This window comes from Dipodomys merriami, unplaced genomic scaffold, assembly GCF_024711535.1.
Source record: "Dipodomys merriami isolate MVZ:Mamm:240054 unplaced genomic scaffold, mDipMer1.0.p SCAF_846, whole genome shotgun sequence".
Classification (NCBI taxonomy): domain Eukaryota; kingdom Metazoa; phylum Chordata; class Mammalia; order Rodentia; family Heteromyidae; genus Dipodomys; species Dipodomys merriami.
The window spans coordinates 324,789-349,354 of NW_027206453.1; the positions used below are offsets into that span (position 1 = coordinate 324,789).

The 24,566-nt window shown below is 43.6% G+C and overlaps 1 long non-coding RNA gene across 5 annotated transcripts in view; it reads right to left on the reverse strand.

Moving 5' to 3' along the window:
- Positions 1-1,673: 1,673 nt before the first annotated feature.
- LOC138820167 (uncharacterized) overlaps positions 1,674-24,566 on the reverse strand; it is a 40,620-nt gene continuing 17,727 nt past the window's right edge. For 3 of the 5 annotated variants that reach the window (XR_011369751.1, XR_011369752.1, XR_011369749.1), the window contains 4 exons: positions 20,881-21,043; positions 19,707-19,791; positions 3,258-3,478; positions 1,674-2,206 (listed from right to left, as the gene is read on the reverse strand). This is a non-coding gene — a long non-coding RNA (uncharacterized lncRNA). Of the gene's footprint in view, positions 2,207-3,257; positions 3,479-19,706; positions 19,792-20,880; positions 21,044-21,226; positions 22,169-24,566 lie in introns of those variants that run through there. The other 2 variants (XR_011369750.1, XR_011369753.1) reach the window with 2 other exon arrangements.

Genomic DNA, 24,566 nt, shown 5'->3' on the forward strand with positions numbered 1-24,566 from the left:
AGCCACTCAGGAAGCTGAGATCTGGTTCAAAGCCAACCAGTGCAGGAAAGACCATGAGACTCTTATCTCCAATAAACCACCAAAAAACCTAAGTGTTCCTGTGGCTCAAGTGGTAGAGTGCTAGCTTTTAGCTGAAGAGCTAAGGGACAGCAGCACCCAGGCCCAGAGTTCAAGTCCCAAGACAGACAAAAAAAATCACTTAGGAAGATAAAAAAAAAAAACCTCCTGAATTCTCACATTTATTTAAATAGCGGCTGCCAGTCATATTTTATAAAGCACTTATGGGGCCCATGAAGTCTTTTATTTTTAAAATACAATAAAATAGTACTAGAGCAGTTGGGATATTGTTCTGCCAGTAACACTACTGTAAGAGCCTCGGAGGGAGCAAGCAAGCCGGCTACAGGCCAGCGCCGCCACCGCCGCTTCTTCTGAGCAACAGTGAGAAGCAGCAAGCAGCCATGGCTGGGGCACAGGCTCCTCAGGCCAGACCCTGCAGTCAGGGAAGCCCCTCCAAATCCCTCCAGTGGCTGACCTCAGGCCTCAAAGGCTCCAGCGCCGAGCTTCCTGGGCTCATCCCTAGGCTGGAGGTGCAGTGTGAAACAGCAAAGGAGTCAGCGAGACTCCTCCAGTGTCAGGGCAACCAGGCAGGAGTGGAGCCAAATGGCCAAACTTGCAGCAGCGACTGCAGCAGTTGTTGCTGCCTCGTGCAGCATGGGCCAGGGCTCCTGCAGCTGCTCAGGCACAGCCAGAGGCGGAGAAAAACTCCAGGATTGACACAACCCCCTTCCACCCAATCGGCCTAAGATCTGGGAGCTGGATCTGGAGCAAAAGGAGAGGGGTTCAGATGGGTGTTGGAGGCATAGGCCTACAAAACCCCATCTGAGCACCTGTGTGCCCTGAGGGTGCATGCAGGCATGCATTCTTTCCTTCCAATTTATTTATTTTTGTTGGTCGTGGGGCTTGAACTCTGGGCCTGGGCGCTGTCCCTCAGCTTTTCAGCTGAAAGCAAGTGCCCTACCACCTGAGCCACAGGACCACTTCCAATTCTTCTCGGGGAGGAAGGGACACCCCTTCCTCCATGCTGGGCAAAGGTTCTGCCCCCGGTGCAAGACTCAGGTAATGGTTTGCTCAAAGTACCATTCCTGCTTCATCTACTTAACCACGTAGAACAATGCCTGGAGACTCCCCCTATGTGTAATCACCTGTGCTTTACCTACTTTTACAACCTTGATTAGTGGAACTGCTCCACATTTGTTGACAAGGATTAGCTTTTTCTGTTTAAACTCTCATTGCCTGTGCTCCCATAAAACTGTTTAACTCTCTGCCCCTGACTGAAGATTTACTTCTCCTGCTTGTGTGCTGTATATAAGCATGTGATGTTTCAATAAATTTTGTCTATACCCACATGGTGTAGTCCCTTCTTGCCTATACCACACATCGTGTCCCCAGATCCCACTGTGGAAACAGCAACAAATGGGGTTATGCCAGTCAATGCCTCTGACATCTCCCCCCTTTTTTGTTTTTTAAGTACAACTGTAAGCAAGAGATCCTTTGCAGGAGGGATTTGCAGAAACTATTTTGGAATGTAGACAGCAATATCTTGACAAGACATAATGCAATCGATCTGTAGAAACACTATGTTTAAAACTGTGCCACCAGGTACGAGGGTCCAATTGGTTTAGCACAGATGCAATTCCCTCAGCCAGACCTTCATATCCCACCCCAGGGAGTTGTGCCAAGAAAGTCTCAATGACTTCCTGCTGTAACTAGTGGATGTCCCAAGTCAAATTTCCTTGCAAGACTGGCAGGTGGTAGTGAAGTCCCTGCCAAGTAATGTTAGAAGTGTTGAATCAAGTAGGAGTGATGCACAGTTTATTGAGCTCTAATCACACTTGAAGGTTAGCTGTTTCTGCAGATCAATTATCTAGTCTCCCATCCACTGCACCCTGTGTTGCAGTGTGTTCAGACGGGAATCAATGTCCTGTTTAATATTGTGCTGATGAGTCCATAGCTGGTGACAGTCCAGCCACTTCTCTACAAAGTCCTTGGTTTGGATGGAGGAATGCAGGGCCACTCCAGCAGTCGCAGCAGTCATGGTGATAGCAATCATTTCAAGGATCACAGCTACACTCAGACCCAGGAATCTCCTAGTTCTCTTCAGCAGTTGCTGGAAGACTCCTTTCAACAAACCAACAGTGGGGCTCTCCTGCCAAGGTCGGGTGAGGTTAACAGGCACCCAGACCCCTAAGCGAGATCTTAATATCAAGAGAGACTGAGAAGGCATATTAAAAGAAATAGTATGATTTAAGCATGTAAAGAGTCCTGGCTGCGTGGGTTCTCATTGATTGACACTGTCCCTGTGGGCTAGTACATAGGAAAGTTTAATACAACCCTGTACAGTAGAAGAATGGTTCCTGTAAAATGTATAATTTGCCTCATGGGCCCTAGTAAAGTGACCAATCCAATTCTGAGTTGTATAAAATTGGGTGGCAAGTTTTATAAATGCCACTGCTCAGGCCCTAAGTGTCCCCTGAAATTTATATGTGGCCTACGAGGCACAAGGCCTCCATCATGTCAGGTGAGCAAGCCAATGGGTTCTACATGATTTATAACTCCATTGTATAGACGTCACCGTCAGAAGAATTATTAGTATACCAATCACCAACATGCTTTTCAGAATAATTGGCAATGAAACATCCATGAGGACCTCAATCTATAAATGAGATGTTATCATTATGCTGTATAATCTTTCCTCTAGGGTTTTGACACTGAGACCACTGAATAGAAACATAAACCCAATTCAATAATTAATGTCCTGGCATACTAGGTTAGGTGGTTGCCCAGTCTTATTTGTATAAGAATGATCCTGACCAATAAAATTTAAGGAACTTGTTCTGAATAGCCCCATATGATTGTTGATCTTATCATCAGGCAAGATGTATGCCCATACCTGTCTTCTGGTTGGTAAGCAAGGTGATGTCCCTAAACACAGTGGTAAAGACTCAAATCCTAAGGAAATAATATAAGGTATTCCTTCCTCACCTGGATGAGTAGGGTCTGCATGATCCCATGGTGGCGGAAAATACGTGCTGTCATTTGTATACGCCACCGGACCTTGGTCTAGCTAATCCACTAATTTTAACAATGGTGGGTGAGGGACATAGGCCCAATATGCATGTTCACTGCAGATGTATTCACAAGCAGTGCAATCACGGCCAAAACAGATATTCAGGTATTCTAGGGGTTTTTGTACTGACCAGGGTGGCTTCGGTCTTGTGTCAACACCTTATTCTGACCCCATGTTGGTGGGGTCAAGCTGGTTTTCTTAAGATAAGGATGATGGCTTCCTCGGGACTTAAAGCTTAGGTCTGCGAAGCTGCGTACTAGATCTTCTTCCTCAGGGTTGTGTTGTGTTGTTTTTGCTTCTCTGGAGGTCGGATGAGTCAAAAAGGGACCCAGATGTTGCCAGTGGATCCATCTGGAATGATAGAAACACTGTTTTCCCTTATGGGGCATTACTCTTAGTCTTCATTGATTAAATTTTTTAAACCATATGGGAATAGATAGTGAGGTGGTGCTAGAGGGATAAAATGCTTTTCAGCTTTAGTGAAAGGATCACTTTGAGTGAAATTTTAAAAATTTAAATAAGGTGAAGGCAAAAGTTTCCCTTGGGGATTCCCCTTTTTCGTTTTTTTTTTTTTTTATAATTGAAGCTTAAATGTTTTATGGGTGTGTAAACAGTTGGCATTAGTCTACACAGGTTGATTAAAGAAGTTTTCCTAGGGACTAACTTTAGTAAACTCCCCTAATATTTTTCTGGTTGTACACTGGCTTTTATAATATGGTGTGGGGTAGTTTGTCAAGGTGACAACTTTTTACTAATTACATTTTATTCCAAACTAGAGTTTAGACATAATTTTTTAACTTTTAATAGCTGTATGGACCCTGTTGGGGGGGGGGGCTATAGCAGCATAGCCTGTTTAGTACTTTGGTTTGTAAAAGATTTAAATAGTCTAGGATGTTTAAAGGTAAGATCCATAAGAAGTTCCACTTGTAGGTGTTCAGTGGCAGTTTTGTAATTGACAAACAAGTTATAAAAGCAGAACTAACAGTTAGTGATTACAAATTGCATTAAGGCAAATAGGGTGGTTGAGTCCAAACAACTGCCTGTAGACATCCTGGTATCTAGGCTGGAGATGGGGGCATTGTACCCAGCTTCAAGGCCTGGAGGTGGGACAAGTCTTACCTTGAAATTCTAGGAAAACATTACCTCCCCAAATGGGCGAAAGCATTGTTTAGCTCCTCAAATAGCCTAGGTGGGACAGCCCATCCTTTGGCATACAGATGTTTAGTGTAGCTCCTGGTGCTTAACTCTCTACTTAAGCCCTTATCTTTGAAAATTTAACATTTGGTCTAAATCCTGATATAAATGATCTTTTTAGTAATTATCAGACCACAATTTTGTTTTATTTTGGTGTTTATACCAATGTTTCTCTGCTTACCTGGGACTTATTTGTCTCAGTTAAATTTGAATTTTCTCCTTCCTTGTTCTAATTAATACCCTATCTGTTTACTTTCGATCTGGTCCTAACAATTTCATATTTTATTCTTAAACAAATTTATTTGGTTAGTGTCAGCCCAGAATTTACTGCCAATTAGGGTCTTAAGCACATACAGAGCAGTTTGGATTTAAGCTATTCCCCACATTTCACAAACTCAGCCTTTTACAGCCAACTATTACAAATGGTTGACAAGTTTTTGCCCAGTTATGCATGCTTATAAACTAGCTTGCCATGACCTCCAGCTCTGATCAATTTTAGAAGAGCCAAACATTATTGCCAAAGTCCCAGCAGTGCCTCTTTCTATGTTAGGGTAAATGCAACCTTGACATTTCCCTTGGTCACTGGACTTGAACTTAGTGCCTGAGTGCTGTTTTTCAGCTCTCCAGTACAAGGATTGCGCTTTGCCACTTCGGACTCCAAAGCAACTCTGCCCACTTTTTTGGCACTCTGCTGGCTAGTTAGAGATGATAATCTTTCTCTGCCTGGACTGGCTTTGAACTGCAGTTTGTAGATTGCTCACCTTTGGTCCTCAGCTCCACCCACATCTGGGCCCCCTCCCATTTCTGGAGTTCCCTCCATACAACTGGCCTCTCCCTCTCTCCACCCAGACCCACCAGAACTCCTATCTACCTCACTTCCTTTTCTCTCAGATACTTCTGCTACCAGGATGGTGATGGAGGTCATGTGCTCCCTCTTGGGGGAAATATGGCTCCTCTAATAAACCTTGTAATCTTTCTCCTTTGCCTGCCTGCCTCTGCATGGTCCCATAGGATGGATGTGTCTGATCCTCTTTCATTGGTGGCTCCATACTGGGATAGGTTCCCCAGTGCATTTGCTCCCCCTGCACCTCAGAAGGGAGTTCAACCAGCTTCCCTGGGACCTATTCTGAGATCCTTCACTCCAGTCACCAGAGGACCATCAAGGTAACTTCCTCCTGACTGAGCGCTCTACCAGCCCATCCAGCCCCACTAATTAATTCCCACTCCAGGGTAAGTGACAAGTTTGTCCGAGGTCGGGGTTTCTGATTCCAATATCAGTGGTAAGGCCACCTGAGCCTTTCTGGGCTAACTGAGCCCCACCCTCACCATCTGACCAAAAACTTGGCCAAGTGCTAGAATTAGCCACTAGGGGCCTACCATGGCCCAAGGACCCACCTTGGACCAACATAAGGACAGTCTCCACTGGTGGGGCCACCACCTATTCAGGAGCCAACCTGCACTGTAGAGGACACTCTACTGTAGGCAAATGGCTTCAGGTCACTTACCATGGGAAGGACACTAAATTTCTTTACATTAAGGCCACCTGGCCTTGGAGGGCTGTTGGTTCCCCATCAGTTAAATTTGGCCCAGATTTAAAACTCCACTTCTGAGAGTGCTTGAGCAAGTACCTCTCTCTCTCTCTCTCCCCCTCCCCTTAAACTCTCCCTCTTGCCAAAATTACCTGCTTGTAACCTCTTTCACAAGTATTTCATATGCTAAACGCGTTGGTTAAGCCCTGGAAGAATGTAACCAGTAATTGCTTGTTTCTACTCATTAGATAGAAAATGGGTGAGTTTAAGTCTAAACTCACCGAAATAAAGGCCAACAAGTTTGGATATTACCAAAAGTGTATTAATCTTCTCTCTAGCACTGAGCAAGTGGTGGATGTGCCAAATTGGCATCTTGGTACTTCAGCTTGGTACTACCCCTTCCCCCTCCCCTGTCCTGTGGTGCCATTATGCTAGGCCAAGTGTATGTTCCTATTGCCTCCTGTTCATTTGGTTTCTTGTTGGCAAAGTTTTGTATTTTAAACTGACCACATGGTTCCTTCATAATTAGAAAAGTAGTTCCACTAAAATTTCAAAACTTTAAAAGTCTATTTTAAAATCTAAGCATGCTCTATAATCTGTGCACAAACATGTCTGTCTGTGTCTTATTTGACTATATGTAAGTGATTATGGTTTCAAGGTTACTCTGCCTACTAAAAATCTTTGTCAATGGAAGCTGTGAATTAATCTAAATTGCTTTAAAACTTTGTGACCTGACTAAGCCAAAGAAAAAACAGGCAGTTTTAAAAGACCTTGGAAAAGGACTTAAAAAAGACAATGTCCTTTACAAAGTAAATGAAATTGGTAACTAAGTTGGCTGTGAATTATGTCATTCCTATGTCCATCTATGCTAAGAGTTAACTATTGTACACTGACCATGGCTAGTAAACTAAAGCTAAGGGTTTCATTCTCTGTTTTCTCCCCTGTGTGCCGATCAACTTCAATTAAGATCAAGGGAGCAGAGTGACTATGCCCAGGCACAGCTGCCTAAACCAGTGGCACCAGCCTGCAAAAGACAATGTAAACCAGGTCTCTAACCAGTATATGTAGAAATATTGCAGGTTACCAACAGGAGGTGCAACAGTCCATACATGCTGGGAGATGCCACAGTCTCTCTCAGACTCTGGCCTTGCTTCATCTTACATGACCAAAAGCCTGTTAATTAAGGGTAAAACACAAGCCACATTAGATATTTGGTTCTGTAAATGTTAATCGCCAGAAGTTAGACCATACAGGGTGTATGAGCAAAGGATAGAAATTGATTTCTATACTATTTTACAATTGGAGGTAAATTCCTAAATGTAACTCAGACTGCAGAAAAAAAATATGGCCACTCTTTCTATTCACTGCCCACAGGACAGCCTACAGGCAAAGAATATACAGCCCAGTGTTTCAATGATGCATTTAAATGCAAATTAACATAACTTCACAAAAAGGATTTAAAATGACATCCCCCTTGTAAAAATTTGAGAAGTTGTGGGGAGTGGCTGACCTCCCAGACAAGTTTAAAAGATAAAATTTTCCTAAAGGTTTATTTCAAAGTAAAAAAAAAAAAAATAGGATTATTCAGGTTTGCCCCTAAAGTTTTTTGTAACAGTTGCCGGAAGGCCCACAGTAAAAGATAGGACACGTTTGTCAAATGTAATTTAATAAGTAAAACCATGCTTATAAAACTACTTCCAATGACCATCTTTGTTGCTTTTAATTGGAGTAAAAGTTGAAAGACCCCCGGCGTGGGGTGTCCTTCAATCAGAAGAGACCCTTCCCCAAGGAACAACGAGACCACTTGTGCGGATGCAATCAGCAAGAGGTTTATTTGGGCAAGCCCTCGGCTCCCAGGTGCACTCAACCTCGAAATCCACAAGGTTCGGGTTGAATGTCTGAGAACCGGTTACACGGGTACCCGGGGCGACATAGTCTATCGGGAGACTTGCGCGCCGAGTGCTTGAAAGCACCCTCTTTTTATGGACAGCAGAAGCAAGGTTACAGAAGCAAGATGCTTGGTTACAGAGTATTGATTGGTTAATTTCAAATTACGCTCAGGGTGGGGATTGGTCAGGTTAAGCTGGCCAGATGGGGCAGGTGGGGTTGGGGGAAAGCTGACGTGTCGGTACTTGCCCCGGCAAGTCTGTGCTGGTCGTCATGCACCGAAACTGTTCGTTCCCTAATTTTGACAAGTGATTTATTACCTCCTGACCTACCCTGCCATTATAGCTAAGTTTTACAGGAAGGGACGGGAGGGTCGGCTATTTTTCAGGAATGCCTGGTTTTAGGGCATGTGTTAGAGTCATGCTGAGGTCTGCAGGCGGTGACTCAGTGGTTAATGACTTGCCTGCGTCCTGCTTGCTCTCTTAGCTATGTAGGGGAAGGGGCAGTGGTTTTTCTTAAAGAGCTCAATGGATGAACGTATTCTGGGGTCTGGGGTCTTTTCATTCCCCCATTTTCTTTTTGCCTGAATGAAATCCTTCATTCAACTGGAGATTCCTCCGTTAATTTAAGTTGATGATATTGTTGGGTTAATACTAGGGCCTGCACGACCGATAGGCGGTCCTGATTACCACTCCTGTTTTGTTAGCATAAAAACAACATTCTTCCTTTAAGGCTACACATAGGCCCCCTTCCTTCTTTCTTTACAATTCCTTTCCCAAGGCTTTCATTACCACCCTCTTTCTTTACAATCTCTTGACCATCTTTGTGGCTGTAGTTTAAAACTGCCCAATTTTCCTTTGGCTTGCGGAACCTTTATCTTAGAACAGCCTTAAGGCACCACCGTGATGCAGAAGCTTGCTAGATTTTAAGGCTAAGAGTATTACCTCTATTGATAACACACTCAGGTTATTACCATATTAGAGTCAAACTAGGCTGTGAACATAGAGTGGATTTCCAGTTACTATGCACTGGAGTGCCTAAGACAAGCAAGCCAGTGATATCCTTGTCCCCAATATCCACTGTGGGAAGAGAGGGTTTCTGGATATCACCCAAAAGAATGTCCCACAAGATCTTAGATTTAGCAGCAGTCAACCATGAAGCAGACTTAGGTGATGGAATCAAGCAGGAGTTCCTCCAAGTGACTGTCAGGCCGTCAGGCAGCAGCAGCAGCAACCGGAACAGCAGGGTCTCTCAGTGGCTCCAAGGGACTGTTGTCACACCTCATGCTGGGCTGTAAATTCCTACACAGACTGGTTAAAGATACATTGCCTAGGCTTGGCAGGCTTTGATCCTGCTGGTTTTTAAGATCTTTTAAACAATAGCTCAGGACAATTTACCAAAATCACAACTTTTTACTAACCAGATATTTTTGTAAATAGACACAGAAGGCAGTTAACACTATTTTTTATGCCCTTATTAAAAATTATTTTATCTATTTCGCCTCATTTTTCAAAAACTGACTCTGGACTCTTGATCTTAAAATGGGGGTAGAAGGGCGAAGGTCCATCTTCTGTAACTTCTTCAAGCTGACTTTAGGGGCGTTGATCTTACCTAGCCAGGAGCCTATAACCTTAGCCTATTTTACAAAGAGGCCATCAGGGTTAGAAGTCATTAAGAACAATATTTAACTTTTGACAACTGCACAGACCTTTTTTCCAGCTATAGCAGTATAGCTTGTTTAGCACTCTGGTTTGTAAAAGCATCTTTCTGGATGACTTAGGAATGTGATCTTTAGTAACCCTAACACAATGCCTGAGTTACCTTTGCAGGCCTTTAGACAGATATCAATAGAAACACACTCTCAGGTTTACAAACTTTTTCCTGAGAAGATGAATTTCATGTAACTGGTGTCAGCTCAATATTACTGCCAATTAGAGCTTTTGGCACATAAAGGGGTTAAGATTTAAACTACCCCCCACATTTTATAACATTAGCTTTTTACTATCACAGAGGACTGGCAAGTTCCTGTCCCTTACAAGGTAGTCATGAACATTAGGCATGCTTCCAAACTATCTTCCTATGACCTCCCGGCTCTGATCAGTTTTGAAGGGCCACGCACAAATGACTCTAGGATCTGACATTTCTGCCATCCAAGCAGTGGCTTACTGCCTCTGGATGCTCCACCATTGCTTTTTGTCCCAGGAGTGTCTTCTCTACATTGGGATAAATGCCTCATTGGCATTTTCCTTAGCTGGTTGCTGGACTTGAACTCAGGGCCTGAGCACTGTCTCTCAGCTCTACAGCTCAAGGCTAGCACTCTGCCACTTTGAGTCCCAGACTCGGGGCTTGAATGCTGTCCCTTAACTCTTCAGTCCAGGGCTAGTACTCTGCCACTGTGAGTCCCAAAGCATTTCTGCTTGCTCTTTCAGCACTCTGCTGGCTGAGTAGAGGTGACAGTCTCACAGGGACCTTTTTGTGCCCGGGCTGGCTTTGAACCGGTTTGCAGATCAATGAGTCTTACAAAAGGCCATTTTACTCCAATTAAAAGCAACAAGGTGGTCAACATAGAAGTAGCTTTTAAGCATGCTCTTACCTGAAACTTATTAAGAGTCAAAGTTACATCTGACAACTTGTAAGAATCCTCTGTGCTTTGCTTTGGGCTTGCTGGAAACTTAAAAAACCTAGAAGAGCAAACTAGAATAGCAATTATTTTGATAATCCTAATTTTTTCTTTTTTCCTTTTTTTTTTTTTTTTGCACATTGAGGCCAATGTCAAGAATGATTTTACATTTAAACTTTATATCCAAAAATCCATTCCCTATTTTTTTAAACCTCTTATTAATCACCTTTAATATTTTATACTTTAGTTTTTATTTGCATTTTGAAAAGATCCCTTGAAATCTTGAGGCCAAGTGTCACTCATTGTCTCTTGGCTGCTTGTTTTAAAACAGACACACATTAAGATTTTTAAACTCAAATGACAATTTTCCTTAATGCAAGAATTACAGTCACCTTTACTATACCACAAAGCTAGATTTAACATCTTTATAACTTTTTAAAAACATCCTAATTGCAGAACATAATTGAAAGTAAGCCACATTATACAAATAACTTTTTACCCTCTTTTTAAGGCCTTCCTAATTTTAATGTTAACACATCCAAGGGAAAGTTTTAGTAATACTAATCAGATCATCACATCATTCATTTTAACCATCATGTTTTCAGTGCCTATCTGCAGGGAAAAGAGACAGAACAATGATGGGCCACTTGGCCCCTCCTATGGAATAGGCAGGCACACACCCAATCTGACTCTTTAGGGTTAGATGAACTGCGTTTGTGCCAGTTTGCCTCATCATGCTTGGACTCCTCCCAGGGCCTGTCCCACTGCATGACCAGCTGAACTGCACTTCTGCTTGTTCACCCTTCACCCCTAAAGATAGGTCTTCTGTTGGTTTCTAAGTTTTTCCCCGTCTCTTCTCTTGGTTCTCAAATGAAATACAGTTTTAGATAGAACAGGTAACATCTTTGACAGTGTTAAACTAACCTTTACATTTAAATTTCTAATTTTTATCCCCAAATTTTAGCCAAGGGAATTAGACCCCAAACAGCCAATGCATTTTTGTTAAGCCAGATAACTTGATTACAGTATAAACAGACTTATGCATTTTAAAATATTAGTTTTTAAAATACCAGATTTTCTAATTTGCAAGTTAAAGAACCTTTTAAAAAGCCATTTAAAACAATGTGAAGATTTTTAAAAATTTTGGTAATGTCCAAACCTCATAACCTTTTGAAATTTAAATTTAAATCACCCAATTGTTACAGCATGCTGACAATTTTTTTTTTATCTTTGAACACGTTCACAGACACACACAAAACACACAGATCTTAAAGCGCGCAAAAATCAAAATCAGTTGTACGTACACTTTCTAAAGGTTTTAAACAAAAAAATTTAAGACAGTATTTCTTTTAGAACTAGGTACCTTTGTTGTGCTTCATTTTCACAGAGCTTGCTTGTTAGCAAGGCTTATGAATCTCTTCTGAGTTGGAGGAGGGCTGAGGGAGGGAGTCACCTAAGACTAAACTGGCCTGATTTTTTTTTTTAACCCAATTTTAGACAGAACTAGCTGAAAAGTCCAATCCAGGTACACAGCCTTCTACGCCCTCACCTGTCCTCCAGCAGCCTCCACTGGGAGAAGGTGCAGCCTGAGGCTTGAAGGGAACCAAACTAGCCCAGTAACCCTTCATGCCTCGTGGGGAGGGTGGGCATAGCAGGTCTGTGACTAGGCCCAGCTGGAACTTTTATTCCCTCAGAGATGTTTAAATAAATAAATAACAAAAACACAGATAAACACAAAAACCAAGGATCCACATTTAAAACTGGTACCAATTCTAAAAACAGAACTAGACAAGAACTGAAGGCTGAGTTGGGGACTAATGGGCCCCAGTTTATCCCTACCGGAACTCTGTGCTGTTCCCACTCAGCAAGCTGAATCCAGAGTCTGCTGGGTGAGCCTGCCACACTCACCCAGAACTTTCCTACCCCATAAAACAAACACACTAAAGTTAACAAGACAAACATGTGGCCACAAAGACAGAATCAAGTCTCAGTGAATAGGGCGACATCTCACCACCATTCACTTACCAGGGGACTCAACCCCCCTACTCACCTCCGGAGGATTTTTCTCTTAGAGTCCTGCAGACGTTGACCCGGGGGTCTTCCAAGGCAGAGGCGAATTCCCAGTCATCTTAGGGCAAGGGAAGGAAGTCCCTAGCGGCCGTTCCCTCAGACTGACAGGTTCTCCCCCACGCTCAGACCCCCCTGAGCCAAGGCCCGAGGCTGAGATCTAACTGAGGCCACCTGCAGATGGTCAGTGGCAATTTCATAATTGACAAACAAGCAAGTTCCCAAAACCTGACAATCTCGGCTCAGGCTGTGACTTCCAGTGATCTATAGTCAGACTTAAGGGGGTTGTTAGTTGCTGCCCCATCCCTTTAAGGACAACAAAACAGACAACAGAAACAATTAACACTAAACAGAAACACAAAAACAGACAGGCGCCAAACAGAAAAAGCGACTTCAGATGGGAGTGGCCGACCATGGCTAAACTCCCGGGAAGGAGAGAAAGCTGAGGTTGGGAAATTGGAGAGGGAAGGAGTGGGGGAGAGAGCTGAGGGGCAGATGGAAGGGTTAAGGGGGTAGGGATTTGGGGGGCCGGGGTAGATAAGAAGGGTTTCATCCACGGGGGAGGTTCTAGAATAAGAGCTTCCCAAGTAACAATATAAGGGACCTGGTCTGGGTGTCCGTGTGGTCCCGGGTCCATAACTTTGGCCTTGATCTGTAAGGCAATGGTTAGGTTAAAGGTTCCTTCACGTGGCCAGCCACAGTTGAAAGTGGGCCATTCTGATGAACAAAAAGTTATCCATTTTCTTTTTTTTTTTTTTTTAACTTCTACTGAAAGATTGTGAGCTGATGTTTGCACATCCCTCCAGTTCTGTAAAGTAAGGTTAAGTGGTGTCGCGACAGTTTGTCCCATTTTAAAACTATTAACGAACACAAGAACAACAATACAATACAGGCAACACTTAGCTTCGCTGCGCGCTGTTGCTAGTAAACCGAAAGCAAAACCTGGCAGAGACCTGTGTGGTTTTGAGGAATGTTACAAAACTATTCACAGTAGCACACTCTCCCAAAGTTTCCACAACGAAGGCAAAGACAGCAGATCAACAGGAAAACAAACCACAAAGGCAAGAGCAGTGCGAGCAACCAAAATTCTACAACAAACATCACAATTATACTGGTCACGCTACTTTTTCACTACGCTGTTTTGACAATAAGCCAAAGGCAAAAACCAGGCGGAGACTGTTTTGAGAGTCTCCCAGAGAAATCACGCGTCTAAAGAGGACTGAGTTCCAGAAAGCAGATGGGTCACTGTTTCAGACCCCGGATGGGCCACTGTTTCAGGCCCCGGATGGGTCACTGTTTCAGACCCCGGATGGGCCACTGTTTCAGGCCCCGGATGGGTCACTGTTTCAGACCCCGGATGGGCCACTGTTTCAGGCCCCGGACACCTCCAGGACGTCTCCTGGGGGCTGCGGTCGGGAGTATGAGCTCGTCAGCTCCTCCACGGGTCCGCCAGATGCAGACGAGAACGGCCGAACTCACCAGATTCGCAAGCGCACACACAGATTGACTTTAGACAGTACACAGACAACACACAGACAACACAGAGACGCTGGCCAGCTTACCTCCCGAAAATGGGTCGGTGGTCCCTGGGTGGGGGTCTCTATCCCGGACGAGCCCCCAGATGAAAGACCCCCGGCGTGGGGTGTCCTTCAATCAGAAGAGACCCTTCCCCAAGGAACAACGAGACCACTTGTGCGGATGCAATCAGCAAGAGGTTTATTTGGGCAAGCCCTCGGCTCCCAGGTGCACTCAACCTCGAGATCCACAAGGTTCGGGTTGAATGTCTGAGAACCGGTTACACGGGTACCCGGGGCGACATAGTCTATCGGGAGACTTGCGCGCCGAGTGCTTGAAAGCACCCTCTTTTTATGGACAGCAGAAGCAAGGTTACAGAAGCAAGATGCTTGGTTACAGAGTATTGATTGGTTAATTTCAAATTACGCTCAGGGTGGGGATTGGTCAGGTTAAGCTGGCCAGATGGGGCAGGTGGGGTTGGGGGAAAGCTGACGTGTCGGTACTTGCCCCGGCAAGTCTGTGCTGGTCGTCATGCACCGAAACTGTTCGTTCCCTAATTTTGACAAGTGATTTATTACCTCCTGACCTACCCTGCCATTATAGCTAAGTTTTACAGGAAGGGACGGGAGGGTCGGCTATTTTTCAGGAATGCCTGGTTTTAGGGCATGTGTTAGAGTCATGCTGAGGTCTGCAGGCGGTGACTCAGTGGTTAATGACTTGCCTGCGTCCTGCTTGCTCTCTTAGCTATGTAGGGGAAGGGGCAGTGGTTTTTCTTAAAGAGCTCAATGGATGAACGTATTCTGGGGTCTGGGGTCTTTTCAAAGTGACTGTTTGTAAAAAAAAAAAAAACAACTCATTGATCTGTCGTTCGAAGCCAGTCCAGGCACAGGCAGACTAAAGTCCCTGTGAGATTGTCATCTCTAATCTGCCAACAGAGTGCTCAAAGCTGAGTTGTTTTGGAGTTTAAAGTGGCCAAGTGCTAGTCCTGAGCTGGAGAGCTGAGGGACAGTACTCAAACCCTGAGTTCAAGTCCGGCGACTGACCAAGGAAAGTGCCAAAGATGTATTTATCCCAACATAAGAAAGGCACTCCAGGGACCCTGACAATGTTAAAACATTCAGAGGCAATTACAAACAAATGTTTGGATGACAAAAGTGGTATCAGGTCCTGAGTTACTTGAGCTTTGTCTTCCAAAAAATTGATCAAGCCAGAAAGTCATGGAAAGATAAGTTTTTAAACATTCCTATCACCCATGTTGGTGTAACTGGGCAAAACTTTCCAGAGATCTGTGATAGTGGGTAGTAAAAGCTAAGATTGTAGAATGTAAATCCCAAAACCCCTGTATCTGCTCAAAGTCCTAATTGGCAGTAACTTTTGAGCTGGTTAAATTCATCTGTTGAAAAGCTTGTAAAGCTGAGATTATGTTCCTATTGAGATCTGTCTAAAGGCCTACATAGGTAGGCATTCCTCTGCCAGACAGAAAATGCTTTTATAAACCAGGGTGTTAAACAGGCTATGCTGCTGTAGCCCAAGAAAAGGCCTGTACATTTGTTATAGGTTAAATGTTGTCTATAAGCCACTTTAAACAGGCTACCCAGAGGCAGTGGGCTGTACTTAGAGTGCCAATCAGTCTCAGGTTAAAAGCATCTACTGGGCTTTCTTTTAAAAATCTCTGACAAGTAATTGTTAGTCAATTGTTAACAAGTTATAGGTAACCTCCATCTCATTGATCTCCTTGTTGCTTTAGCTGGAAATAAAAAGAGCTTTTGTAAGAAAGTTCAAAGCCATCTTGGGCACAAAAAAAATCCTTCTAAAACTCCATCTCCCTACTAATCAGCACAGAACCAGGACTATCCAGCCAAAGGCTGAAAGTGGCATTGTGACTCTAAGTAGTAGAGCATTAGCCTGGAACAGAAGGACTCAGGGACAGTGCCCAGGCCTTGAGTCCAAACCGTAAATGCCAACCGGGACAAGCTATCCCAGCAATGGATGTTGAGACAATGGCCAGGACAAAGTCAGTCCTGACCATGGAAAACCATGGAAAAGAATAAGAGATGATACCCTAAATGGAGTCACTTTATGCTTTATGCATTGTTTCTGGCAAAACTGGAGCTTCAGCTTCCACCCCCACTACAAAGGCAGAGGAGGGGTCCCGCAGAGCAGTGGGGACCTCACAGATGAAGTCCTTCAGGGGTGGGGGCCTCACAGAAGAGGCTGCAAAAAGGAGTATACCTCACTGGGAGGCCGCAGGAGTGAGGGTGCCTCGTGGGGAAGGGCAAAGAAGTGAGGGTGCCTTGTGGGGGAGGCCGCAAAAGAGGGGAGGGCCTCACAGGGGAGACTGCAGAGGAGGGGAAACTGCAAAAGCAGTACACAGAGGAGGAGTTTAAACTTAAACTCATCCATACTTTTACCTTCAGTTGCAAGGGAGAGGGAAAGAGGGAGAGGGAGAGAGGAAGAGAGGGAGAGAGGGAGAGAGAGAGAGCCAGAGCTATCTGCCCAAGCACTCGCAGAAGTGGAGTTTTAAATTTGGGGCAAAATTTGATTGAAGGGGCTCAGAAGCCCTCCAAGGCCCAGGTGGCCTTAATGTAAAGAAATTTAGTGTCCTTCCCATGGTAACGGACCTGATGCCATGGGCCTATATTAGAGTGTTCTCCACAGTACAGGTTGGCTCCTAAAGGGGGTGGTGGCCCTGCCAGTGGAGAATGTCTTCATGTTTGTCCATTTGCATTCCTTGGGCCATGGAGGAGGGGTCCTTGGGCCAAGGTAGGCCCCTGGCACTTGGCCAAGGTTTGGCTCTGATGAGGGGAAGGGGGGCTCGGTAAGTCACAGAGGCCCAGGTACCCTTACCACTGAGATATCAGAATCAGAAACGCAGACCTCAGATAAACTTTTCACTTACCCTGGAGTGGGACTTAATTAGCAGTGTTGGATGGGCTGGTAGAGCGCTCAGTCAGGAGAAAGTTACCTTGGTGGTCCTCTGGTGGCTGGCGTATAGGATCTCAGCATAGGTCCCAGGGAAGCTGGTTGAACCTCCTTCCGAAGTGGAGGGAGGATCAAACCCACTGGGGAGCCTATCCCCACAGGGGCGACCAATGTAAGAGGATTAGACAAAAATCCATGCAAGGGGACCATGCAGAAGCAGGAAGGCAAAGGAGAAAGATTATTACAAGGTTTATTAGAGAAGCGATATTTCCCCCAAGAGGGAGCACATGACCTCCATCACTATCCTGGTAGCAGGAGGATCTGAGGGAAAAGGAAGTGAGGTAGATGGGAGTCCAGGTGGGTCTGGGCAGAGAGAGGGAGGGGCCAGTTGTATGGAGGGAACTCCAGAAATGGGAGGGGACCCAGGTGTAGGTGCTCATACTTCGAGCTCATGACTCTACCTGATTCTGGGGCCTGGATGAGTTGCCTTGATCTCTTCTAAGTCACTTTACCACATGAGGCTTTTCTGAACTCATACATCACTGCAAATTGCTAACATTCCTCCCTAGCACATCACTCAATATATTTTTTCCATCATATATTTAAACATATTTATGTGTATACATTCCCTACCCTCTCCCAACCCCACACACAAAGGCATAGACCTTCAAAACAAAGCTTTTCTTTTTTTCCTTGCTACAGTGTCTAGAACCTAATAAACTCAATAGATACAAAAGAGTGAGTTGGGTACTAGTGTCACACCTGTTATGCTAGCTATTCAGGAAACTGAGATCTAGAATCACTTTTTCCATTTATTTCCCGTTTTCATTAAAATTTAAGCATTAAAGGAACTTTTAAAGAGAATCAAGACTTCCTTCTTTCTGGAGGTTTCCTTCACTCCCTTTCACCTAGTCCAGCTCAACCTATGTCCCCCTGGGAGTTTTGGCATCCCAGAAAATCCACAGTCCCTCAGACCCCAGTTAAATTCAGACAGAATCCAGCATTGCCTTTACTCATGTGGTGGGCAGAGCAGAAAGCATACACCACGTGTGCTATCCAACACCTCAAATCCACACCTGTGCCACTTCCATACTCCCAGCCACATGAGCAGAATTGTGTCACCAACGCTTGCACTGGCATAGGCTTCCATGGTCATCAGGACAGATGTCCTGAGAGTTATTTCATCTGCATAAGGTGACATTTCCTGGGTCCAGGTATATTGCTGATCTGTGAAATCACTGGCATTGGAGCAAGCCAGGGCTGCTGCAACCGCACTGTAGGATGCATCTCTCTGCAGCAAAACCTGAGGCCCTTCCTTCCTAGACACAATGGAGATCCTAGAAAATTCCCTGCTTGTCCCTAGGTGAGTCCATGAATTTATCCACAGCCCTCATCTGTCAGAAATGAACAAAGAGTACAGAATTGTTCAAGTCATTTTCCTTCTTCACAGAAGGGTGCACTATCATCCTGGCCCCCCAGAGCGAGGCAGCACACCAAATGGGGGGATCCACTTGGTTTTCATCCCAACCTAGGAATGATATTGTCCCTTCTCATGTTGCTAAGGTGTCAGGATCACATCTTTGTAAACAATCGGTTACCAGGGTAATAGGGTCATAGAAGGAAGACAAGTCATTCTAACCATCAGTGGACCATCCCTAGTCAGGAGGCAGTGTACTTTGGGAGGCTATTGCTCAAAAGCAAACATCCTTTTTACCTGTTAATGAAACTGCAACTCCACTGCACCTCACCTTTGTCATTACAACAACAACAACAAAAAGAAAAAGAAAAGGGTGTTTTGGACTTTCTTGTCAGGACTGGCTTGAAAACACAATCCTCAGATTTCAACCTTCTGAGTAGTGCCAAGGTTTTTTATGAGACAATTCTCTCAAATTAACCACCAAGAAAGAAGCAAAAAGAAATAAAGAAAAGTCCAGGACTTGAGCTGAGGTTCAACTGGAAGATCATGGACAGCACCCATGCCCTGATTTCAAACCTATGACCAGCACATCATCATCATCATCATCATCATCATCATCATCATCATCATCATCATCATCATGTGAATAAAAAGACTGTAAGAGCCTATTAAGAATATTAAAATTGAGGGCTGGGAAGTTGGCTCAGTGGTAGAGCTCTTGCCTTGCATGCATGAGGCCCTGGGTTTGATTCCTCAGCACCATATAGCAAAAAAGAAAAAAGCTGGAAGTGGCTCTGTGGCTCAAGTGGTCGAGCGCTAGCTTTGAACTGAAGAGCTGAGGGACAGAGCCCAGACCCAGAGTTCAAGCCCCATGACCAACCACAAAAAAAAAGAATATTAAAATTGAGTGAGCCAGGCACTTTTTGGTGGCTGACATGTAATCCCAGTTAGGAGCATGAAATCTCAGGATGGTGGTTAAAAGCCCACCTGGGCAGGAAATTCCATGAGGCTCTAATCTCCAACTAACCAGCAAAAATGCCAGAAGTAGAGCTGTGGTTCAAGTGGTAAAGCAACAGCCTTGAATGAAAAAGCAAAATAACAGTGACCAGGCCCAGATACATAGGGTAGGACTACTAATAATTAATCAATTAAATACAAAACACAAATAAAAATCAGAGTGGAAGATGAGCACAAAAGCCAAGAGAATTGGTGGTTTACACCTGGAGCTCAAGCTACACAAAAGACAGAATTTGAAGATCTGGGTTCCAAGGCATCCCAGGCAGAAAAGTCCCTTACGAGTTTGTGAGTATGTATCAGGTAGGGGTCTTGAACCCAGGGCTTGAAATAGAAATTCTTTTTTCTTAAAGGTAGCATTCTACCACTTCCTTTCTTTGGGGGATGAAATGGAGATAAGTTTTACGGACTTACCTGCCCGGGCTTTCAACCCCAATCCTCAGATTTCAGTTGCTGATACAGTACTCTTATATTCTATGAGATTTTTATCTTCCATGAACTGCCAAAAAGTAAAAGAATCCAGAAGTTGATCTGTGTGGCTCAAGCCACAGAGACTGCTTGCTTTGAGGGAAAACGAACAACAAAAACCCTCATACACAGTGGACCTGCCCTGGTTTCAAACCCAGGAAGTGACCAGGCCCTATGTTCAAGCCCTAGGACCACCACCACCAGCAACAAAAGAATGACTCAGGGACAGGGACTAGGCCCTGAATACAAAGCCTAGAAACAGCATTAAAAATAAAAGTAAAACAAATTCAGAGACTGTGGCTAGGCTCCAGAGTTCAAGGTCTAGAACAAGCACCAGGACACACACACACACACACACACACACACACACACACACACACACACACACACACACACACGAAATGAACAATATAATAAGAAGGCAAAAGAAGAAGAGAGAAGTCAATGAAATATTTTTAAGTAGTGGCTCATGCCTATAATCCTAGCTACTTTGGAAGCTGAAATTTTAGGATTGTGGTTCATAGTCAACCTGGGCAGGAAGCTCCATGACACTAGGTTTTATGTGTGCTAGTCCTGGGGCCTGAACTTGTGCTGTTTTGCACAAGACTAGAACTATTCTACTTCCATGCTCTTGGTGATTAATTGGAGATGAGAGTCTCAAAAACTTTCCTGCCCTGGCTGGCTTCGAATCACCATACTCTGATTTTAGAACCTGGCTAATGTCCCTGTCTTCCCATGAGAATCTTTCTTTTTTTTTGGTTGGTCATGGGGCTTGAACTCGGCGTGCACACTGTCCCTAAGCTCTTCAGCTCAAGGCTAGTGCTCTACCACTTGAGCCACAGGGCCACTTCTGGTTTTCTGGTGATTTAGTGGAGATAATTGTCTCATGGACTTTCCTTCCCAGTCTGGCTTTGAACTGCAATCCTCAGATCTCACCCTCCTGAGTAGCTAGGATTACAGGTGTAAGCCACTGGCACTCAGCTTTTTTTTTCTTTTCTTTTTTCGTTTTTGTGGGTTGTGGGGCATGAACTCCAGCTCTGGATGGTGTCCCTTAGCTCTTCAGCTCAAGGCAAGTACTTTACCACTGAGCCACTTCCCAGCTCCTCCATAAGAAACTTACCCCTTATGAATCACCAAATTTGTTTTACAAAGCCAGATGTTGAAATGTGGCTTAAGTTTTGGAGCCTGCCAGCCTTGCTCAGGACACGGGAGAGAGACTCCAGCACAGTGACCTTGCCCTGATTTCAGGTTTAGGAAGAGTCACCACTCCCTGTGTTCCAGCCCTAGGACCAGAACCAAATAAATAAATAACTCCCACATTTTCACTGTATTTGATGTTGGGGTAATTTGTGAAGGTGAAGGGAAAAAACAAATTGTTTAAATAGGGTTACAGCTAGACCTATTGCAACAATGAGATGTACAAGAAATTATTTCAAAAATGAACTTTACAACTTTTGCCTGGTGGGGGTGGTAGAGAACATTATATAAACAAAGCCATTCATGCAGCTGTTGCTCAAGCTGTTAAAGTATGCTAACCTTGAGAATAAACAATACAAAAAATGCTTCATTCACAATGGCCCTGCCCTGACTTCAAGCCTCAGGAGAGTGGCCATGTCATGAGTTGAAGCCCTAGCAACAAAAATGAAAATAAATAAATAAATAAATAAAGCCAGAACTTTATCTGTGGCTCAAGCCATAGACACTGCTAGTCTTGAGAAAGAAAAGGGAAAAACCTCAGACACAGTGGCTCTGCCCTGATTTTATGACTAGCAAAAGCTAAGGCCCTATGTTCAAGCCCTAAGACCAGCAATGAAGAAAAAAAAAATACAGCAACAACAAAAACTCAAAAAAAAAATGCCCAAGTCCTGAGTACAAACCATAAGAGCATCACCTAAAATAAATGCAGAAAGAAAGAAAAATACATAAAGAGCCACAATTTGAACTGTCTTGAGGTGGGAAGCCTACTAGTCTTGAGAAAAAATTAGGAATAATGACCAGGCCTGGAGTTCAAGTACTATAACAAGCTCAAAAAAAAAAATCTGTTGAGATCCAAAAGGAGTCTCTCAACATGAAGATAGGCTTGACTATCTCACTGGAACATCTTGTGGCTGAGTTTACAGAACCACTCTCAGAAATCCGACCCTTTCATCCTGCCTTATGCAAACATCCTGCAGCTGCTAATGACCACCCTTTCACCCTGCCCTACGCAAACATCCTGCAGCTGCTATGGCCAATGAAAAAGCTTCCTTAATGGCCAATTTAAAAGCTTCCTTATTCCAAGCATATAAATACCCCTGTGTGAAAAATAAAAATTTGCAGCTTGATCAGAATCCCTGTCTTGCTGTCATTCTTCATGTCTCTTGTCCCTTCATTCCTTCTCGTTTAGGTTCATCGCCCTCATTGACGTCCTGCAGGTTGGGACAAAAATCCACAAAAAAAAACTTCAAAACAAAAACCTCAGAAACAGTGGCCAGCCCTAATAATAAGCTGGATGACCCAAACTTATGAAAAAGTGAAAAAGAATAATAAATTAATGAAAAGAAGGACAAAAATATTAGAGCCAATTCAAGATTTTAAAAATATGGTTCACACCTATAATCCTACCTGCTCAAATAGCTGAAATCTGAGCATTTGTGGTTTGAATCCAGCCTGGGCAGGAAAGTAAATGAGAATTCTTTTCATTTATGCTACTCCTGGGCTAAAACTTGAGTTTTACTCAAGGGTAGAGTTCTACTGCTTCCTACCTGTTGCTGGTTAATTGGTGAAAAACGTCTCATTGATTTTCATGCCTAGAATGGCTTTGAACCTTGGCTCTCAACTTTCTTTTTTTTCCTTATTTATTTATTTTATTTTATTTTTATTTTTTTGTGAACACACTGTACAGAGGGGTTACAATTACATGGGCAGGTTAATGTGTACATTTCTTATCAAGCATTGCAGCCTCCTCCTTTGTTTACACTTAACATCCCTTCCCAGCCTCCCCCCCATCTGCCCACCCAATCCTCCCCGCTAGCCCCCCCACCAACATTGTAAAGCTCGTTTTCGACATGACAATTTGTACTTCTCATTGTTGCAACAGGTCTACCTGTATCCTTAAACGACTTGTTTTTTCCCATCTCCTACACAAGTTATACTGACATCAAATATAGTAAAAGCAGGGTTATACTGTGGGGGAGGGACATACAAAGCTACAAAGAGATAATCTTATAAATGCGTTAGAAACAAATGCATGAAAGGAAAAAAAACATTTGAATACATATCTAAGGATTCATTTTCCTAACATCACATTATCTGACCTTTTCCGCTTGACTCATACATATACTAGATATTGCAAATAAGGGAAACCATGGGACCTATGTTTCTTTGGGCCTGGCTTACTTCACTTAATATAATGTTTTCCACGTTTTTCCATTTCCTAACAAATGGGGCAATGTCATTCTTTCTGATGGAGGCATAGAATTCCATTGTGTATATATACGACATTTTCTTGATCCATTCATCTACTGAGGGGCATCTGGGTTGGTTGCATATCTTAGCTATGGTAAATAATGCTGCAATAAACATAGTTGTGCTAGTAGCTTTAGTGTGGTCTTGTTTGTAAACATTTGGGTAAATGCCCAAAAATGGGATTGCTGGGTCATAGGGGATCTCTATGTGAAGTCTTTTGAGGAACCTCCATACTGCTTTCCAAAGTGGTTGAACAAGTTTACATTCCCACCAACAATGAAGTAAGGTTTCCTTCTGTCCACATCCCCTCCAGCATCTGTTGTTGTTAGAGTTCTTGATTTTAGCCATTCTAACTAGAGTGAGGTTGTATCTCAATGTTGTTTTGATTTGCATTTCTTTTATGGCTAGGGAGGTTGAGCATTTCTTCATGTGTCTATTGGCCATCCTTCTTTCTTCTTCAGAGAAGTTTCTCTTTAAGTCTTTAGCCCACTTATTTATTGGGCAGTTGTTTCTTTGAGGATTTGTTGTTGGGGGATTTAATTTTTTGAGTTCCAAGTATATTTTAGATATGAGACCCTTGTCTGTTGTATGGCTAGTGAAGATCTTCTCCCAATCCGTGGGCTTTCTATTGATCTTGCTAGCTATGTCCTTTGCCATGCAGAAGCTCTGCAACTTCATGCAATCCCATTTGTCCCACCTTTCTTTGATTTGTTGTGTTTCCGGGTCTCTATTCAGAAAATTTTGGCCTGAGCCGAGGAGACCTAGGGTTTCTCCTATTCCATCCTGTAATGTTTTCAAAGTGTGTACTTTGACTTCGAGGTCTTTGATCCATTTGGAGTTGATTCTGGTGCAAGGTGATATATAAGGATCTAGCTTTAGTTTTCTACAAGTAGTTAACCAATTTTAGCAGCACCATTTACTGAAGAGGCTGTCTTTCTTCCATTCTATTGTTTTAGCTCCCTTATCGAAGATTAGATGTCTATAGGTCTGTAGGTTCATTTCTGGGTTTTCAATTCTATTCCATTGGTCCTGATGTCTGTTCTTATGCCAATACCAAGCTGTCTGGATAGTCATCTTGGCTTCCTGTAGTACTTTTTTTCTTTCTGTATTTTTTGACTGTTGTGGGGCTTGAACTCAGGACTTTTGTGCTGTCCCTGAGCCTCTTTGTACTCAAGCCTTGTGCTCTACCATTTGTGCCATAGCGCCACTTCTGGGTTTTGAGTGCTTAATTGGACATAAGAGTCTCACAAGGACTTTTCTGTCTGGGCTGGCTTCCAACTGAGGTCCTCAGATCTCAGCCTCCTGAGTAGTTAGAGCCATAGGACACTTATCTCACTTGTTAGGTTTTAAAAAAAGAGA